Here is a 12,100-nt window from a genome sequence, read left to right as displayed (position 1 = left end):
GGGCCTAGACCCTTCTTCAGGAAAGGCCCAAAACATCAGCCTTCCTGCTCCTCTGATGCTGCTTGGCCTGTTGTGTTCATCCAGCTCTACACCTTGTTATCTCAGATTCTCCAGCATCTGCAGTTCCTACTATCAGTGATATATGAACTGGACTCATATAAGTTCGGTCAGAAGTCGCACAATACCAGGCTATAAGTGCAACAGGTTTATTTGAAATCACAAGCTGTTGGAGCACTGTTCCTTCGTCAGAAGTGAAGAGTAAATGCTGTTCAATTGGAAGGTGTGTTTGGGTCCTTGTTTGAAGAAGAATCACATCAGATGTGAAACGTCATCTATGCTTTCCTCTCTCTCTCTTAACAGGTGCTGCCAGAACTGTTCAGTCGCACCAACATTTTCTGTTTCTATAACATATTTCTACATTTACTCACCAACCAATTGTGGAAAGTGAAAGTCATGTTGATGCCATACATAAAATAACATATATATGAAATATGTATGTATATACATATCTGTTGAAACACGTTGAATATACAGTATGAAAACAATGTGTTCTCTGTTAAATACATCTATGTTTTAGCAAGATTTCCATTATATTGACACAGTGCTATTAGCTTGATCAGTGTATACTTCAATCTCATAATCAGTTATTCCAATGAATTCTTAGTTCTTATTTATGATGCAATAGTTTAGTAAGAAACAATCAAAGATTTAGAAGGAATCGTGTTTAAACAACCTCCTTAGTTTCTTTTAAGGTATTTCATAGATAAAATAGGTAATAGCCATTATTTTATTAAGTTTCAATTTGACCTTTATCATGCTATGTCATAGACCTGTCTGTCGCATAATGTCCATATAAGGCAAAGGCCAGAAAGTGTTTTGCTGAGGTTTGAGGATGCAATGCGTGTTTGAGAATGCAGTCTGTGAGCCAGAACAGAATGAGGGAGGAATGCGATGCAGAGATGGGCAGGCTAGAAGGCCTGCTTTGGATGCAGCTGTCCATCTTCCAACGTTGTTTAAAGGTTGCCTAAATCATATTCTCGCCCTGATCTCCACATCCATGCCAATCAGATTCCCCATCCCCTTCCATATATTCTTCATAGCCATTCATTTAGTGTTCACTATGTACAGTTCTCAGTAAGAGGCAGTGGGAATGGGAATTATTTTAAATCAAGGTGTAACTTGAATTAAATCTGAAACAAGGTAATAAAACTCAAAGTTTGTAATTGATTCTGTGAAAAAATTATTTATATTGGGGTAGAAGTATTAATTCTTTAAGTGCCATTAAATTATGTAAGCAAACATTCAGGTCATCTGAAACCACTGAAAGGCTGAGCATGTTATTACAGATTTGTAAAACTGTTTGCCTCTACAGCTATGTCAACAGACCTAATTTGTGTAACTTTTGTGGCTTAGCCAAGCATTCATAATGGCTATATCTTTGAATACATTGCTGTAACCGCAAAAGCCTAAAATGGAAATAAAAGAGTCCTCTTCATTTCAAAACAGATTACCTATCAATAAATGGAGGGGAACAGCTATTTGGTTTGTTTTTACCTTTCAAAGGGATTGTTTATTGACAGTCAGAGCCCTCTGTCCATTTTAATCCCTGTCTCAAACATGTCAAGGATTAATTAATTTTCCGTATTTGTTGGAAATACTTCATTGCACTGTCTTCAATGGAAAAAGTATTGTAAAACATCTCAATGCTTACATGGTGCTGGTTCATTTAATTAATTTATCTTTTTCAGGACAGAACCCTACAATGAATCACTGCATTAAAAACACATCTATGTTACAATTCAGCATCTAATAGTTTGAAGGTTTAAAAATGTTTATGATTAACCTTCCTACTTGTTCCTGACTCCTGATCAGACTTCTTCAGTAGTCAGGTGCTCTGAAAGCAGGTTTGTTTTTTTAAGAGCTTCCAAAACCCATACCAGCAAGGATGTCATTGTGTGCAGGACTATATACAGTTTAGTCCTCAAAGTGGACACCCTGACCTCAGAGATGCATTGTGTTTTGCACTCAAGAAGATTTGCACTCAAGACCTACAAGAAAGGCCATGTGAAAATTGTGTGGTGTTAGGAGGGCAGAGAAATTCTTTTCTCTGCTGGTAAAATGCAGTTGAGCATTTCATGATCCGATTAAAACCTCTGTTGGGAGACAAATTCCATCCTATATGTTTACATAGATTTTCATGCTACAAAATGGAATGTCCACTGAATAGCCAATATCTGACCACGTAGTGAGTTTAGGAGTCAACTGACATTATTGTCACTATACTTAGCTGACCGGATATGTTCTGAGCAGCAGGACAAACATCTATTGTGCCGTGGCTTCAATAATAAGCTATGGAATATAGTAAAATTAACAATATACAATACAGAATTCTAGAAACTTATGGAATATATGCTTTGATAATGAGATCATATAGGTAAATATTTTACAATGGATGCAAAACATTTTGATGTCACAATATGTAAGGGGACAATGGGCTAATTCAGCATGTTTTTGTTTGTCTTTTTATTTAGTAAGTTAAATTTCTAATGTCCAAATTACACATCTCACAATACTCAGTACATCTGCTCAATTGGCTCTGGTTTTAAGTCTTCATCTGAAAGCTTCTGCTTTTTCTTAGAACGTTGGCTTGAATTTGTTACTTCAGCCACTAGTTCCAACAAAGGTATTTGATTTCAATACTAGGATAATGGGTATTCAGCAAAAAAAAAGGTCTGAAGGATCTTAAGAGGTTAGCCCAATTAACAGCACATGGACTTTCATTTGGCTGGTCCTAATCAGTGCTGGAACTTTGTTGACAAATAGTAGAAATACAGTAAATGCCTGCATATTTAGACTTATTTTTTGCGAGATATTGTACATAAATCACATTATTGGTTTCAACATTCTCAACTGAACTTCTATTTTAGAACATGGGCAACAGAGCCATTGTCTTCAATTGAAACTGAGTATATAAAGAATCTTCAGCAACAAGTTTGCCTTTTGGAACTAGAAACAAATTTTCTATATCCTTTTGTTTAAAAGAATAAAAAATTAACTATAGTGTATAAAAGCTCAATGGTATACAATAGTGCATGTCTCATGTTTCATTATTGGCAACAAAAAGATGTGGAAATAAATTATTGTCTTTTAATGCACTTGTGATAATACAATTGCAGATAGTAAAGTTTTATGTTATATTAATACTACCTATAAAGGGCATGTTCCTTGACTATAAATATTAACACAGCATCAGGCTAAGCAGGCTGCAAGTATTCCACCAAAAATTACATACAAGGCTGAGGAGATGTTTTTGGAAATGAAGGTAGTTACATCTGTACTTGTTTAATCACATTTTAAGTTCAATTGTACAAAATATGAAAAACATTTTAACGACTTTTGTCTTCTGTTCCTCCTGGTATTAGTTTTAATTTTCTGTATTGCTTCCATATCTTGATCTACTTCCTTCCTATCTTCCTGAAGACAAAGTATATTTCTATGCAATTTCACAAGTTCGAGCAGTTCCCCAGGATTACTCACTAGTTAACTAGGTGAAACATTCAGTCAAATCCAATTCCAGCAGTACTGAATGTTGACACAGATCTTCTGATATAATTGCATAAGAATTGGTAGTGAGAACTTGAGTTGCTTCTTTTCTTTTTAATACCTTCTTCCATTCCAGGAATACCAGTCAATTGTAGCACTCTCACAGACAGAGTAGGACAGACAAGGCAGTGAACCAGGCATCTTAGTTGCCTGCAAATAGTGGATTTTCCCATTGAATTATTAGAGGAGCTGTAGAAACCTCTCTACTTCAAGGTATGAGATGACACATAACATTTTTCCACTTGATCTAACAAAGCACTGAATATTTCACCAAGACAAGTACTGCAGTAACAAAGGGTCTATACCTGAAACACTCACTTATTTGTTCTCCACAGATTCTTCCTAGTCTGTTGAGTTTTTATGCACCCTCTGGCTTTAGTAATGGCCAATTTAGAAATATCAGCACTATGGCTCTTGAAAGTTCAATACATGACCTCAGGCTAGTAATTTGATTAATGTTTTACTTGCTAGTTGTCAATACATTATCACTTTAAATTAATATTTTAAAAAATAACAGATCACTTTTCGTCTTTTATATAAATGATTTGGATGTGAACATAGGAGTTATGGTTACTAAGTTTGCAAATGACACCAAATTTAGAGGTGTAGTGGACAGTGAAGCAGGTTACCTCAGAGTACAGTGGGACCTTAATCAGATGGGCCAGTGGGCAAAGGCATAGCAGATGGAGTTAAATTTAATTAAATGTAAGGTGCTGCATTTTGGAAAGGCAAATCAGGGCAGGACTTATACACTTAATGATAAGGTACTGGCGAGTATTTCTGAACAAAGAGACCTTGGAGTGCAGGTTCATAGTTCCTTCAAAGTGGAGTCCCAGGTAGACAGGATAGTGAAGAAGGTGTTTGGTATGCTTTCCTTTATTGGTCAGTGCATTGAGTATAGGAATTGGGACGAAATGTTGCGGCTGTACAAGACATTGGTTAGGCCACTTTTAGAATACTGCCTGCAATTCTGGCCTTCCTGCTATAGGAAGGATGTTGTGAAACTTGAAAGGATTCAGAAAAGACTTACAAGGATATTGCCAAGGTTGGAGGGCTTGTGCTATAGGGAGAGGCTGAATATTTTCCCTGGAGCATCAGAGGCTGAGGGGTGACCTTATAGAGGTTTATAAAATCATGAGAGGCATGGATAGGGTGAATAGCCAAGGTCTTTTCCCTGTGTTGTAGGAGTCCAAAACTAGAGGGCATAGGTTTAAGGTGAGAGGGGAAAGATTTAAAAGGGACCTAAGGGGCAACTTCATACAGAGGGTGGTGCGTATGGATCGAGCTGCCAGAAGAAGTGGTGGAGGCTGGTACAATAACAACATTCAAAAGGCATCTGGATGGGTATGTGAATAGGTAAGGTTTAGAGGGATATGGGCTAAATGCTGGCCAGTGGAACTAGATTAATTTAGGGCATGGACGAATTGGACTGAAGGGCCTGTTTCTGTGCTGTACTACGGCATGACTCGATGACTCTGTAACATATTTTGCTAAGATAGTAACAAACTGTTATAACAGCCTTTGGTCATCCTATTTACATTGCTCAGGGGAAAGAAAAGTTACCCATATGAGAGAATACAAATGGTTAATGCTTGCAGGGTATGTTCCTAATTTTACTAGTGTTAATCCTTTATCTGAAAATTTGGCTTCAGTCAGTTTGAATTTGTATCCCTTTGTTCTATTACTACAGTTTTTATTGTGCTTGAGATTTACTGGGTGGAATTTTCGATTCTCTATCCATGCTGAAAGGAAGGGACTATTAGTGGGTCAAGAAACCATTGAAATAACTTATGAGCTATGCTGTGGCTCTCAAACAGAGTCAGGATATCACCACAACAAAAACAAATGTTGTTGGAAAAGCTCAGTAGGTTTGGCAGCATCTGTGAAGAAAAAAGTCAGAGTTAACGTTTTGGGTCTGGTGACCCTTCCTCAGAAATGATAGTAGCTGGGAAACCGTCGGTTTATATGCAAAAAAAGTAGGGAGGGGAATGGGTTCGGGAGTAAATGAGAGGTTGGAGCCTGAAGAGAGAGACTATCAGTTAGACAGATAAAGGAGTTGATAAAGAGATAGTAGGAACTGCAGATGCTGGAGAATCTGAGATAAGAAGGTGTAGAGCTGGATGAACACAGCAGGCCAAGCAGCATCAGAGGAGCAGGAAAGCTGACATTTCGGGCCTAGACCCTTCTCGTCCGGAATTGGAAAAATTCATCAATTTCGCTTCCAATTTCCACCCTGCCCTCACTTTCACCTGGTCTATCTCTGACTCCTCCCTTCCCTTCCTTGACATCTCTGTTTCCATTTCTCGAGATAGACTGGCCACTAATATCCACTATAAACCCACTGACTCCCACAGCTACCTGGACTATACATCCTCACACCCTGCTTCCTGTAAAGACCCCATTCCATTCTCTCAGTTCCTCTATCTCCGTCGCATAAGTTTAAAGACGAGAGAGGGAAGCAGCATCAATGATATCATCGATATATCGGAGAAAGAGTTGTGGTGGGGACTGGAATAGGACTGGAACAAGGAATGTTCCACGTATCCCACACAGAGACAGGCATAACTGGGGCCCATGTGGGTGCTCATAGCCACCCCTCTGACCTGAAGAAAATGAGAGGAGCTAAAAGGAGTTGAGGGTGAGGATGAGCTCAGCCAAGCAGAGGAGGGTGGTGGTGGGTGGAATAGTTCAGGCCTTTGCTCTAGGAAGAAGCGTAGAGCCCTAAGACTCTCCTGGTGGGGAATGGACGTGTAAAGGGATTGCACATCCATGGTAAAGAGGAGGTGGCTGGAACCTGCTGAATACAGAACGTTCAGCATCGGAGAGCGGAAGGTTAGGAGGGATGGTGAATACCGGGCAAGAGGTGGGGTTGGGAATGGGGATGGAGGCAGAGGAAGCGGAGGGGAGGAAGGTTCCAGAGGTATTTCTGAGTTGTTGCATCTTGTGGGCATTGATGCCTGAAAGGAAAAGAAAAAAATTCTTGTTAGCACGACGAATGAGCTGGAGAATGAAGTGGAAACTGCGGAGTGGTGCAGCTCTGAGCCAGTGTGATGCGATGCTGTTGGAGAGAGAGGTTGAGAGTGCGCATGTGGCGCCGCATGGCACTGAGTGTGGATCTCAGGATATGGCGAGAGCAGCTGTCTGTGGAATGTTGGACATCATGGAGATATCTGTGATCCTGGGAGGATTCAAAACGTGAGGGATGAAACTTCAGTTGGAATCCACTGAGTCGGAGGCAGTCACTGAGGAATGTGACATGGCTGTGGAAACGAGTTTTAGTGAATACTTGGCCCAAGACTTGCTTGAAGATTAGCTGACCAGTCAAAGAGATCAGATGGGCTTATGCTGTAGATTTTACAAAGGAAGGCTTTATAATTAAAGGTACCTATTGTGGTTTGAATGTTTGGATCTTGCAGCAACCACTGGCATGGACAGAAGATTGGGAAACTGCCCTCTAGTTCTCAGTTGCAGTGAGGTAATCTTTCCTAATAGTAGGGAGAAGAGGACAACCAGACCTGTGTGAATGAAGTATCTGAGGAAGTGAGCAACAAAAGTATGGTCCTTCTAACCTATAGACAGAGCACCTGGGACCTTAAAGGAAATGTGAGATACTAAGCCTCAAACTCTGACTTTTGTAGCATTTGTCTGCATAGCACCCCTCAGAACAAAGCACCTTGAAGTTGCATGCTTCTCTCCAGGTATTTTCACATATCCCCATCTGAGCAGCCAAGTCTCCATTATTCTGTTGTCCTCTTACATCTGTGATGTCCAGTCATCCTCCACAAATATGCTTCCCTCCGTTCACACAAGCCATTACTAACAGTCTTGGCTCTCTGCTTTCTCGCTTTGCAGGAGAGAACAGCATACACTCTCTGGGAAATACGGAGACTCTTAATGCGGGGTGACCTGTGCCTTGCTAGGATTTCAAGAGAGGATCTTATTTCATGAGGCCTGCTGTAAAAGCATGGGGCAGGAGCACGCAGAGAGTGAGTTTGGTGCTGGGGAATGGCAGAGAATGAGTCAGTGACCGAACTGGCAGAGAATTATTCAGGGGCAGGGGCATTCAGTGAGTCAGCAACTGACTGGAGACTGGCTGTGTAAGTGATTGTTTAGGGGGTAAGGTAATGTGGGTGAGCAAGTCAGTGACTGCAAAGGCAAGCTGATTGTGTGGACCATTGACTGCCTGGGGAGCTGGGTGGGTGAGTGAATGATGGGAGTATGGATGACTCACCAGGACTGAACTGGATACCAAATCCCATTAGTCGCTTTCTTCTTTCTCCCCACCTACCCCCAGCAAGAATTTATGCGCAAGCTAAGATGGAAGGGATTTAAAGAAAAGGCTGAAAGGCAAACCAGTTCTAACCCTTACTTCCACCATGGGCAGCTCAGAATATGTCCCACCAGAGGTGAAAATGTATGTTTGTTATTAGTTTAAACCTAATTTCGTAGCTTAGCCATGGTCTCCACTCCGTTCTGTGATCATCAGCAGTCAGAGACTTTTCTCATGTTATGGTTCCACTTTTGAACCAAAAAGGCAATAAAAATTTTTATTTGTTAACTCTGCTGTATGACATTTTTAATAGCAATGTAAATGATGAATTTATTGCTCTGAGTTCTTAAAATATAATTTCATGTTTACTGATAGCTCAAATGTTATCTAACTGAAATTAGTTGACTGGCCCTCCCACATGAAAGAGAAATTTAAATCTGTATATAGATGTATTGAGTGGGCTTTCATGAAACAAGATTTTTATTTATATAGTAAAGTCTGTAATAGAATGTTATTTTAATCTAATCATGACTCTTGAGGTCTGCTCAGTGTGGTTGCTAGCTATGTTAGCATGAAGAGGGAAAGGGTGAAGGTGATGTGAAAATAAGGGGTCAGGGGAGGGTGCAAGTTGGTGCTAAATTTGTACAGGAGCCAGAAGGGTTAATTGAAGATGAGTGTGGGCATGGGTTGGCATGTATGTCATGGAGAAGGGGTAGGGAGTGAGTAGGTGTGAGGGCTTTTAGTTTTTGGAGGATCATGCCCACAATTACCTAACATACAGAATAATATCAAGCAGAGACAGAATGACTTAATGAGGAAAAATAATGCCTAACAAATTTATCAACATTCTTTAAGGTATCTGGAGGGAATAGTCCTCGCTGAAATCCATGGAGCACCCATAGAGAGTCTCCCAAATCAGTTCAGGAGATTTCTATGGTCCGTACCACTGTGGTTGGGTAGGGGTCGACAATCAGTCCTGAAGCTCCATAGTGGCCAGTCTGGGGCTTAAGGCTGTCAGGTTAGGTTACTCAATGTGGTGGATGTCAGTCAATCCGTTAGCATTGTTGTCAGAAGCTGTGAGGAAAGGGGTTTTTGTGGGGTGTGGTTGTAAGGGAGACAATCAGTAAGCTATTCTTTGAGGCTGGGGGCTACAAGCTTGTGGAAGGGGAGACGACATTTACTAAGGGGGCTAAGGTGGGGTATGGTAAAGCATTGATGGGAAGGGGGGTTGGGAATGTGGAGTTAAAATCAGATCAGCCATAATCTTATTGAATGGCGGTACAGGCTCAAAGTGACGAGTGGCATACTGTTCCTTGTCCATATGTTTCTTTTCTCAGAAGGTAGAACCTGGGGAAAGGCAGGAAAGTGGAGTTGAGGATTATCAGATCAGCCATTAGCTCATTGAATGGTGGAGCAGACTCGTTGACCCAATTGGCCTATTTCTGCTCTTGTATCCTATATGGGCAGTTAACCATTCATAAGGAAGTTTTAGATAGTTTATTAAATTTGTTAAGCAGCAGTTTTTAGATTTTACACATCGGTTATTGAACAAAGTATACAACCAGTATCACTGGTACCAGAGGATGAACAAGCACTTGGCACAGAATGTTAAAGTTGTAAAGACAGCATTCTGCTCTCTGGTCAAATTGTTAAGGATCTCTTCCCCGAATCTTCCCATAATCTCTTCTATCCATGTTCCATCTGAACAAGACTGCTCCCTGATGAGGGCTGTCCCCTACAAGGCCATGTGACAAGGACTGCCCTCTGACCCTGAGCATTTATTGATATATTCTCTTTATAAAGCTTGTGGCTTACACTGTATTAATCACCCATTTGAACCTACTAACCAGTAGACTCGGAACAGCCACTCACGATGTGAGGATAACAGTCCCACTTGTCCATCTTCTTCTGAAGACTAGTTTTCATCCTTTTCGGGAATAAAACTTTATTTTTCTCATCACTGGATTGATAATGGAGTACATATGGTGTGATGTAGTTCTTTGTCATCCACTTATCAAACATTGTGATCCTTTGTGGTCTTTATCGTCTCCTTCCTTTTGTCTTGTTTATTGGAAACTGTTTATGTTTGGAGAAAGCATGTAACTGCTGTAATAGCAGTTAAATGAAAATTCATGTTACAGAGAAAATATTACCAAAATTCATTCTTAAAAGGACCCGATTTCTAACAGAGTGCCAAATGGTTATGAAAGCAACTGGACTGGGACCCAGAGAACCAAAGTGAACCTTTTAAATTGCTCATCCTAACATTCGGCAGTCCTTGTGGCTACTTATAGGTTATGTTTGAGGACAGCAGGCCAAACTGCATTCCACAACTGTGGCCCTGGAATGTTAACTTCCCGCTCAGCTGTCTCCAACCGTTTGAAGAATATATTTGATTTTTTTTGCCTTTGTCATACTTTGTACATTTTTTGTATTGAATTCTGTCTCCTACTGTTCTACCCAATTCTTTGATAACCTGGATTGTTTGCTGCTCAGTGTAGTTTGGTTGTCCCCTCACTTCTTTCCCATCCCTCTACATTCCACCTTATTCAGATTAGTATAGTATAAAAATATTTAGGTTTGAATTCACCTTCAAAATCACAACTAATAGAATTAGAAATTAATGTCAGAACTTCATTTCAGTTCATTTCAGATTTTATACTCAAGAAATCTTTCCAAATTTTAATTAAAAGAAATTTAGGCATCTTAAAATGTTGTAAGTCTCAAAACAATTGGGAATCCACAGTTGTGAGCATCATCTAAGAAACGATTTAGCTCCATTGGGCCATTTGCAGAGCTCTCAATGCATTAAATAAACCATATATCTAAAATTATAATCAATTAGCAGAATCCAGTGTAGTCTTTCACTCTTCCAGATAACTTGTCTTTACTGTGCTTCAGTTTATAATGGTTCAATTAATGTTAATTATAATTTGTTTGAGGATATTTGCCTGCTTCACATTGAGTTGAGATGATCCAAAGTAATTTCTCATTTTGACCTTTGTGTGCTGAAAATTCTCCTTTTCAGTTTCCAAAATGCACACATTTCCTCCATATATTCTTAGCAAAAAATCTTTCTTACTTTTTAAATAAATGTGCAAAAAGAAATGAAATCTGTGATATAATTAAATGAAAAAACAGATGCAATATTCTAATAATTAGAGGTGTATATTTGTAAAGAAAGGTTTTGATTATGAAAATATACTGGCGTTCTGAAGATCCTTGTGGATTGCTTGTGACTTTTGTAGGATCTGCAAGCAGAAATTGAATTCATCCAGCTAGAAATTAGAAAGAAAGATGTCCGAATTGCAGCTTTGCAGTCTGAGAAGAAACTTTTCTACAGGAATCTTCATTTGGCGCAAGGTGCAGCAACTCCGTCATGCAGTTTCTAAACATTTTGAACATGTTGTTAGGTTAGGTATCCTTTATCCAAAGACATCAGGACTAATCACATATCAGAATTCAGATGACTTTGATTTTCAGATAAAGGAGAGTTGGCACTTACCGGAGATAGTTTTTTTTTTGCCAGTTTACATTAAGGAGATATGACAAGATGGCCTGCAGATTTCAACAGATCCATGATTTTCCACAGAAAGATCACACAGAGGGAAGTATGTACAGGGGGAGATCCTCACTGAAAACTCAACTAACCCTTCCTGAATCTGACAGTGCCCAACCCACTATGATCACACCTCCTCCTCCCCCATTCTTTTGACAGTGATCAGCCCCATCATAATGGTAATGATAAACCCTCTTACCTCGGTGGGTTTTCTGGGACTACTATTGTAATTATTAGTAGGGTTCCAATGGAATTTGAGTAAATTTTCTTAGGGGGATGAACACTGAGGTTCTGCTGAAAGGAGAACTAGCAGCAGAAACAGGCTACAGCTGGTTAAACTGTTCGGGTGCTTTTGGGTCACAAATTTCCCATACAAATTGACATGGCGGTACATTTGGAAAAAAAAAATTTGTTAGGTAATTTTGATTTCTGTCACGCGGTTAAAGGACACATAACCTGTATAAACACTTAGAGATAGTAGGAACTGCCGATGCTGGAGTCTGAGATAACAAGGTGTGGAGCTGGATGAACACAGCAGGCCAGGCAGCATCAGAGGAGCAGGAAAGCTGATGTTTCAGATCTGGACCCGGGTCCAGACCCAAAACGTCAGCTTTCATCCTTCTCTGATGCTGCCTGGCCTGCTGTGTTCATCCAGCTCCACACCTTGT

The 12,100-nt window shown here is 40.0% G+C and overlaps 1 long non-coding RNA gene across 1 annotated transcript in view; it reads left to right on the top strand.

Annotated features, from left to right (window-relative positions):
• Positions 1 to 3,024, top strand: part of LOC125482906 — a 5,212-nt gene extending 2,188 nt beyond the window's left edge. Inside the window, exon 3 of the long non-coding RNA XR_007261894.1 lies at positions 2,928 to 3,024. This is a non-coding gene — a long non-coding RNA (uncharacterized LOC125482906). The remainder of the gene's footprint in view (positions 1 to 2,927) is intronic.
• Positions 3,025 to 12,100: the final 9,076 nt, after the last annotated feature.

Source organism: Rhincodon typus, chromosome 4, assembly GCF_021869965.1.
Source record: "Rhincodon typus isolate 14 chromosome 4, sRhiTyp1.1, whole genome shotgun sequence".
Lineage (NCBI taxonomy): Eukaryota > Metazoa > Chordata > Chondrichthyes > Orectolobiformes > Rhincodontidae > Rhincodon > Rhincodon typus.
This window is presented reverse-complemented; position numbering and strand designations above follow the sequence as displayed.